The following is an 8,966-nucleotide window of genomic DNA, read 5'->3' as shown; positions in this document are numbered from 1 at the left end:
TTGTCGGGAAAAGTTAATTTTTTAGAATAATAATGACAAAAACACACACAAAGATAAGAAGAAGAAAAAAATATACATATACATATTTACATCCCCCACCCACACTTTAAATTTTGGCATGTCCCATGATACACAAGTAAAAGCAAGAGGTAAAGAAAACTCTCCTTAATTTTTTTCTTTTTCAAGAACTTATGAACTCCACCCCTAATTCTAAACTTATTCCTCGCTTTCGCTCCTTGGGATTATTTATGGAGCTCATTAAGCCAAAGTCTTATGAGGATATCTACAAGACCCGCTGTTTTCTTTCTTTCTTGGCCTCTTTTTGAGCGGTGAATTGTTCGTTCATGATGATCATCAACTTATTCATGCATTCTTTCACAGGATCAATCCCTACATCTTCCTGCAAATTCCCAATAATAAAATACACATGATCAAGGTAAGAATAAAAAAATAAAGAAGAAAGGTAATGTGAATATTCATGTGGTATGTCCAGGACCATTTGTTTCTCATTCTCTTCTTCTAAATGTTATAAATGTGGAAAGGTGGATGGGGGTTTTGAACTCTTTTTTTATTACTTCACAATCAACCAATGCCTTATCTATAATCATCTCAATTGAATCGGAGTGTTCTTGCAGAATGATAACTTCTCTTTGCAGATGCTCACCCTCACCCTCTTGGTACTTGGTATTCATGATCTTAAATATTTGTAACCTCCACGTTAACATGATTAACTAACTTTGTAAACTTTTCAAAGATGATTTCATTTCTGAGCTTATTTCAATTGACTTACGACGTACTCTTACGTACGAAAACATAGGGTGTAACATCATTCCCCCCTGGAACATTCGTCCTTGAATTTTGACTGATGCGCTTATCAGTCTCATAACCTATAGCTCTTACAAATACTTTACTGTTGTCCTTCCCATCTTGGCAACTGTTTTGTGAATAAATCCAAAGGCCAGTGCATTCCCCCCCTTTAGGCCTCTTTCTCACACCACGACTTGTGGTTGGAATTCTTCCAATCTCGTAACTGTTGCTACCTTATGTCATGCAGCATGTACGACTCTGTCCTTATATGTGTGCATATGTGACTCTTCTCTCCTTTTTTCCTTCAAATTTTAGCCAATCTCTAGGCCTCACTTTGTGAACACATACAGAACTATGACAAGTTGTCCCTCTGGGAATCTATAGGTGTACTGAAGTTTTTTTCTCGGTACTTTGTCGAACTTATGACTATTGCTATATCTTGTTTCATAGCCTCGGTTAGCTATGCTTATGGCCTTACTATATCTAGGTAGCTTATACTATACCACAACACTTACTTTGATTTATTATGACCAAGGTCTGGTACCCAAATCCAGGTTACTCTCTCATTGCTTATCCTATATGTATAAATTTAAGTCCCTTAATGCTTCCTCATTACTATTCATCTTAAGAATGACAGCCTAATCCCATCTCACACTTTGGAACAATCATCCATCTATTGTTTATTCACCTTAATATTGATCTATAATCTACCACTGATCACTTGAAATCTCTTATGTAATATATTATCACCAGGGCTCACATCTCATCGGGGAACATCTGGAGTTATTTGCCTGATCCACTTAGGGACAATACTATACTTCAATAACCATATTTCATAGAATCCCAACGTGATTCACCTTATGGGGGTATTTTAATCCTGTACAATTCATGAAATCCCTTTTCTTTGAATCATTACCCAATCAAAGGCCTAAACGACATCCTCTTATCTATCACAATTACACCCTTATTCTACCATTAGGGCAGCATTCCATCTCTTCTAAATTTTCCTAGTCTTAAACTCCTTTGAGTTCACTCATGATATACTGAGCTTTTTATAACTTATGGAAACCATCAGCTCTCTTGTTGTGATGGGTTTAATACCGAGGACTTGCCTATTCTCGTCACCTTCTTACTCACCTTTTCTTATCCTTACTCCTGTCTACCTAAAACCTTGTCGCTCTACCATACTTTAGCTTGAGACCTACATATATCTATTTATGCTACTCGGAACCTTCCTTTAACTTGCTAGCACCAAAGATTTCCTTATGTTATTCTGGAACCTCAAGCGAGACATCATATCGTCTCTAACTCTTCTTTACTTTGTTAACTAGACCTCTCTATACCTAGAAACCATAGGCTTGAAGATATACCACTGACCACACCACTATCATCTCTTGATACAGAATTACGATGCTTCCAGCCCTCAATCTGATATTTGGATTATTCGTAACCTTCTGTACTTGGGCATTTCGTACATTCTTCACTTGTACCTTGCTTACCTTTAAATCTTGCATCGTATCTTCTATCTCTTTCATAACCTCCCTTCCACATAGGCGGAATTCACATCCACACCTTAAAGCTCTACTATAATACTTGCACCTCATGTGCATATACAATCTGGCGGAAGCTTCATACTGACTTCTAATGAGGTTGGTACTCTTCTAACTAGATTTATCGTAGATCCACTATAAAATATGGCCGTTGTACTATCTCTTTTGTACCTCTGATATTTAGAGTGATTCTACAATGTTCTGAATCACGATTTCTATACTCATCGGGGTATAATTAGACTCCTAATTCACTTAGCTGATGTAACTTTTTAGTTTCCTCTTCTATCTCAACCTTTAAGTAGGCTTACACTATCTTCTGATCTGCGGCTCAGGGTATTAATTATTACTTTAGCCCCTCGTGGACGCTATGGAACATCAATGATATAACCTGCTAGCAATTCAAGCATTTGTTTGTGACGTGGACTCAATGTCGCGTCCCTTTTTTTCCCTCTTTGCATCGGGAGAATCGGGTTTATGACATTTGGGTATAGGGTAACTCGTTCCTTTTGGGAACTGGGTTTTGCATTTGAAGAGTCGCCACCTAATGATTTATGGTGCATTAGGACACCTACAAGGTTCACTACTAAGTTGTTTGTTAACCAGAGATAGGGTAAGGGCTTGAAATTATCCTAAGGGGAAAGTGTTAGGCACTCCCCAGGATCCACTATTATGGTTCCCAGCCAGATTATTCTTTGTGAATTTGGTGCAATTAACATGTAAGCAAATAAGGATCAAGTAAGAGGGGATTTTAATACACAAACGCTTGGAAGTAAAATAGAGCAATCATTAAAAAAGCTGATTTTTGAAAAGAAGTCATAATGCTTTAAAGGCAAAGAAAGAGAGGGGAGGGGGTCCTAGGTTTATTTATAAAATGGATCACATCAATGAAATACCCGGTAATCACTCCTCAAAAGAGGGGCTACACGTGGTATTAGCGCACCGGTCATCATATCCATATCTACCCTTCCCACCCCGTTAAGGTACTAAAGCGCGGATCGGTCTCGACCACTATTGCATGCTATTACCTGTCCCATTCCTATCAGTCCCGGAGGCACTTAGGACTACTAATCCTAAATGGGAGGGATATTAGGCTGACTTTGAGGTTTCAAAGGTGAAAAATCTAAGGCGACATACAAAACACATAGGACAACACGTTAAAAGGGAAAGCACGTAAACACTGAAGGCTCATGTATACCTCCTCAAGCAAATCAACCAAATAGCATGACTCAAACAACAATCAAAGGTTTGAATCTAAAAATACTAATGCAAAAGGGGAGTTTAAGTTGTTGAAGCAGACCAATTTATTACGTAACTCAGATAAGAAGTCCGAATCAGGCCTGCCTGCTGGTTGTAGGAATTTACTAGTTAACAGAAGCAGGCTCAGTTTTATTTGTTGTTATTACCTAAGGCTTTCCTAAGTGTTTGGGGTGAGATCTTACGAGCATGGTATCTATTATTGATTCAGAATGTGGCAAAGCAGTAGCAAATTTAAAAAACGAGCGGTTTGAAATCCTATAGGCATGCTTGCTAAACCGTGTTAAATAGGGAATAAGGTTGTCAAAAAAAACTGGTTCGGAGTGAAACTGATTTAAATTAGACTAGTTTCAGATTCTGTAGACGATGATATCCATTATTGTGACTTTAATTCCTATGAACATGATATCTACGCGAAATGGAAACAAGCAGGATTTTACTTGGGAATTCCTATAGGCATGATCTCTAGAAAATACTGATTTTAACATTATGAACATGATATCTGCTTATAGCCGTTTAGATCCTAGAGCATGGTGTCTAAATGGTAGCAAGGGTACATAATTTTAAATAAAGTCCAATAGGCAGGTTATCTAGGTGTAGAGTCAAACGTGCAAAATTTATAATAAATCCTATAGACATGGTGTCTAAATGCCGAATTGAACATGCAGGATTTAAAACCAGTCCTATAGGCATGCTTTCTAAATGCAGAATTGAATCATTCAGAACACAAATCTTGAGCATGTTTTCTACCCTTGAGCATGCATAATTACCCATCCCATTTCCACTAGCCACCCCTGAGTGTTTATTACAAATTATTATAGACCAATTGCTGAATTACATCAAGAAAATATGTAAAATAGGAAAATACAACCATAGGAAGCCTGATTCTGACTTCCTCTCTGAGTTATGGAACAAAACACCTCAAATACCACTTGTTTCAAAGCCTTTCTCAGAATGGGTGTGTCAGAGTTCCCTAAGGGTTTCAAAGGACCCCGGGCAGTGCTTAAACCTAGGTTCATAGAACCAGATAGAGGTGAGTGTAGTGTGGAAGGGCCAGCCCTTATGTGTCCAAGTTCAGAGGGAGCTCATGGGTCCCAAGGGAAGGCTCACACAAGAGGGGCAGAACTCAAGTCTAAGAATATGGTGGAAGTGTAGGAATAGAGATTTAAAAACTGAGGGGAGAAAGGAAGGGGTAAGGGATGATGGGAAAACAGTAATAGTAAAGCACAGAGTTAATAATTTCATACAAAGGGGGTCAGGGGTTTGGGAATACATTGGCGTATATCCTTAGGCAGGGATCAGATTTGGGCATGCACAACAATAGAAGGTGCTGGCATGCCTATAAACCAATTAGAACACACAACATATAGAGGGGACATGGAGGTTATGATCCCAGGGGGATCAGGTTTGGGTCATGCACAGCAATGTCCAATGCTGTCATGCCCCAAACCAACCACAGATACCAAACACCTTGGGGATGGGGGTTTAAGATTCATAAGCCATAATAAGTGAGTGGCAGAATTCATAAGAAAGCATTAATTCAGACTAGAAAGGGGCAGATTACATCATGCTTAACAATGGAACTTGATTAAATACAAACAAGAAACAAACAAGGGTGCAGAAAATAGTAAAGAAACATGTTGTTGATGCTGAAAATTAGTTAGAACATACCAGTAAAGATGCAAATGCAGAGAAAAAGTAAGCAATCTTCCCACAGCCTAGCCTTGGCTTTCAGCCGGCTAGGTAAGGCAGCAGCACAAGTAGCAACAGAGAAAAGAGAGAGATTTTAGTGGAGCGTGTGTCTGAACTCAAGTGTTTTTATTCCTTGTTCTTTTTTTTCCGTCCCTTTAAAAGAAAAGGAGGTGGGTTTTTATAGTTTTTGAAAACAAGTGAGAAATAAGGCAATAAGTAAAGTTCAATACAAATATGGAAACAATCAATAGTCAGAATAATTCAACCAAGTGATTCTCCTTTAATTGAGGAATCACTTGTTTAACGGGGCTAACACGTTCGAAAGAAGGAAAGAAAATCAGTTTGTAGGCAGACTGATTTTTACCATGAAAAGAAGCAGTAAAACATTAAGTAAGCAATCGAGTCCAAGTACAAAGATACACTTATTTTGGGAAAAAGATTCAGTAAGGCAAAATAAGGAAAGGGATCAATTACTTTAACAGGCGAGTGAAATTAGAGTCCGCAAAAAGAGAAGTTTTAAAATCAGTCCCAAGATTGAAAATCAATCATTGAAGGAACCTCAACATATAAATAGAGTGCACAAACAATAGACATGTGAGGCCAAACTATTGGCAAAAGAAACAACATGCAATAGTAGCACAAAGTTCAGCAAACATTTGAAGCATGCTAGTCTAGTAGGTCAAGTCATGTTGAGTCAATTAGTGAAGAAAAAAATAGAGGTATCAGAAGCATGCAGAGGGTCTCATAATAATAGAAGAGAAAAACCCTTCTGAAAAGTTAGGGTTTCTAAGCATAGTCGAGTTTCAAAGATAGTAAGAACCCAGAATCAGAGGAGTCACATAAAGAAAAGAGATGCTGAAACAAAGGAACTTCAAATCAAGTCAGGTATTCAAACAAGCAATTTCAAACCCAAAGACATAGGTTTTTCTTTTACAATAGCAAGCTTAACAACAAATAAATTGAACAAATACTAGCAAACAGTTTCAGAATCTCGAATGAACCCAAAGAAATTAGGGTTTTCAACATCAATCGAGTTCGAAGATGGTAAACAAGTAAATCAAACAAATACTTAGCAAATAGTCTTAGAAACTCGAATGAACCCAAAAGAAATTAGGGTTTTTAACATGCTAAACTCAGATAGGAGAACGACAAGAGCAAAACATAATAAAATCAGAAACATGTTAAGATCAGAGAAGATGCTTCAAATAATTTAGAAGAAAAACCCTAATCGGAGAAGATGAAGAGTCTTTTTTCTTGAAAGCAAAATTAAAGAAGCTTCGAGAATGCGTTTAAAAACTCATAGCAAGCATGGAGCTAAGGTAAACCTTAAAGAAGTCGAAAAGGCGTTAGAGATTAGGGTTTCAGAAGAACCCAGAAAAGGTGAGAGAGGCTTCGAAAGTTACCGATCTAAACAGGAGAGTCAAAGGTCTGACTCGAATGGCCATGGCTGGCCGGAGAAAGGTCATCGAGCAAAGACTAGACCAAGCCCCTTCAGAGTCTGGTCATGAGACCACAAAACTAAACACGTAGAAGCCATGGAAGGCTGGTGCAGGTCTCCGATGACCTCGAAAGGCCATGGATTAGGGTGGATTAGGGTGGCGGCGGCTAGGGTTTGGGGTTGTTGTAGAGAGGATTTGGGAGAGAAGAAGAGTTCAAGGGCGGCGGATTGTGAATAATGAATTAGGTTTGGGGGGTCTTTTGGGTTTAAATAGGACAGGGCAGCCGGTGGCCGTTGATCTAAATGATCAACGGCTCAGATTTAAAGGGTTATGTAGGGATCCGGGCATGGGTCAGTTTAACTGGGTTGGGGTCGGGTATGAGTAGGAATTGGGTTGGGGTAAATTGGGGTAGAATTTAGGCCATAATAGAAATGAAATCTGGCTAGATTTTAAATAGCCATTTTCCCCATTTGATTTATAAAAATAATAAAATAATTTCTGGAAATAAATTAAAGGTAGTAAAATGATTTATGACACATAATTAATTATTTAAAAATATCGGACTTAAGTTTATGAATATAAAAGCAGTTAAATCTTAAAAGAGGCTAATATTGCAATTATATGCAATTTAGCTTTAAAAATACTAAATACATTTGTAAAAATGTGCACAAATTCCCTTGGCTATATTTTAGTATAGATATAAAAGTGCAATAAGTGAATCACCAAAATGATAATTTTGGAAGAAATAATTGGATTTTTATGGATAAAAATAGGAGAATAAATAGATTTAAATTATTTTTTTTTAAAAATTGAGGAAAAGTAATGAAACACTTGGATATACTTATATATACATACATATACCATTTTGAAGTTATTTTGCATGTTGAAAAATATATAGGGAAAAATTGGGTGTCAACAGCTGCCCATCTTTACCCGGGAATGATGAAAGAGTTTTCGGGTAAAGATATGGTGGACAATTTTGACCGAGCGAAATGGTTTGGGAGCGGTTCAGGCTGCACCCTGGCTTCTGAGCTGCCTACATATCCCTGGTTTTACAGGAATCAGGCCATATGTAGTTCAGAATCCGTCGGCGGAGTATGCCGAGGGGTATTTTCCAAGAACGGACGTAATATTTTGGGCTGGTCGAGTGAGTGGCTTACTGGAATGGTCAGGTTAGATGTGGCTGCGGGCACTGGAGTGGGCTCCTGTCGGGACGGCCGTTGCATGCCGCTTTTACCTGCAAATAGAAACAATACAAGCGTATATTGTGCATAAAATTAGACATGATGCAAGTTCCCGTTGGACCATGAATGTTGTCTTCGGACGGTTAGGATGACGTCCTTAAACCATGACGTCCTGGGCCATGAAGCGTGTAATAAAGGATTCGCAGGCTATGAAATGATGCTCTTGGGCTATGAAAATGATGCCTCCGAACCATGATGCCTTTGAATAATGATATGGAAAAGATTGAAAGGGATCCTCAGGCCATGACATGGTGTTCTCGGGCTATGAGGATGGTGCCTCCGAACGATGACGCCTTTGGATAAGTTGGCGATATTTCAGCCCATGAAGGATGCAGTAGCATGTGGCGATCTTTCAACCGTGCCATGTGGCGATCTTTCAGCCGTGCAGATGTAGTATGAGGTGATCTATCAGCCATGCAGATGCAGTATGAGGCGATCTTTCAGCCATGCAATGTGGCGATCTTTCAGCCGTGCAGATGCAGTATGAGGCAATCTTTCAGCCATGCAGATGCAGTATGAGGCGATCTTTCAGCCATGCAATGTGGCGATCTTTCAGCCGTGCAGATGCAATATGAGGCAATCTTTCAGCCATGCAGATGCAGTATGAGGTGACCTTTCAGCCATGCAATGTAGCGATCTTTCAACCGTGCAGATGCAGTATGAGGCAATCTTTCAGCCATGTAGATGCAGTATGAGGCGATCTTTCAGCCATGCAATGTGGCGATCTTTCAGCCGTGCAGATGCAGTATGAGGCAATCTTTCAGCCATGCAGATGCAGTATGAGGTGATCTCTCAGCCATGCGGATGCAGTATGTGGTGATCTTTCAGCCATGCAGATGCAGTATGTGGCGATCTTTCAGCCATGCAATGCAGTATGAGGCGATCTTTCAGCCATGCAGATGCAGTATGAGGCGATCTTTCAGCCATGCAATGTGGCGATCTTTCAGCCGTGCAGATGCAGTATGTGGCGATCTGTCAGC

Source organism: Nicotiana attenuata, chromosome 2 (assembly GCF_001879085.1).
Source record: "Nicotiana attenuata strain UT chromosome 2, NIATTr2, whole genome shotgun sequence".
Classification (NCBI taxonomy): Eukaryota; Viridiplantae; Streptophyta; class Magnoliopsida; order Solanales; family Solanaceae; genus Nicotiana; species Nicotiana attenuata.
This window is presented reverse-complemented; position numbering follows the sequence as displayed.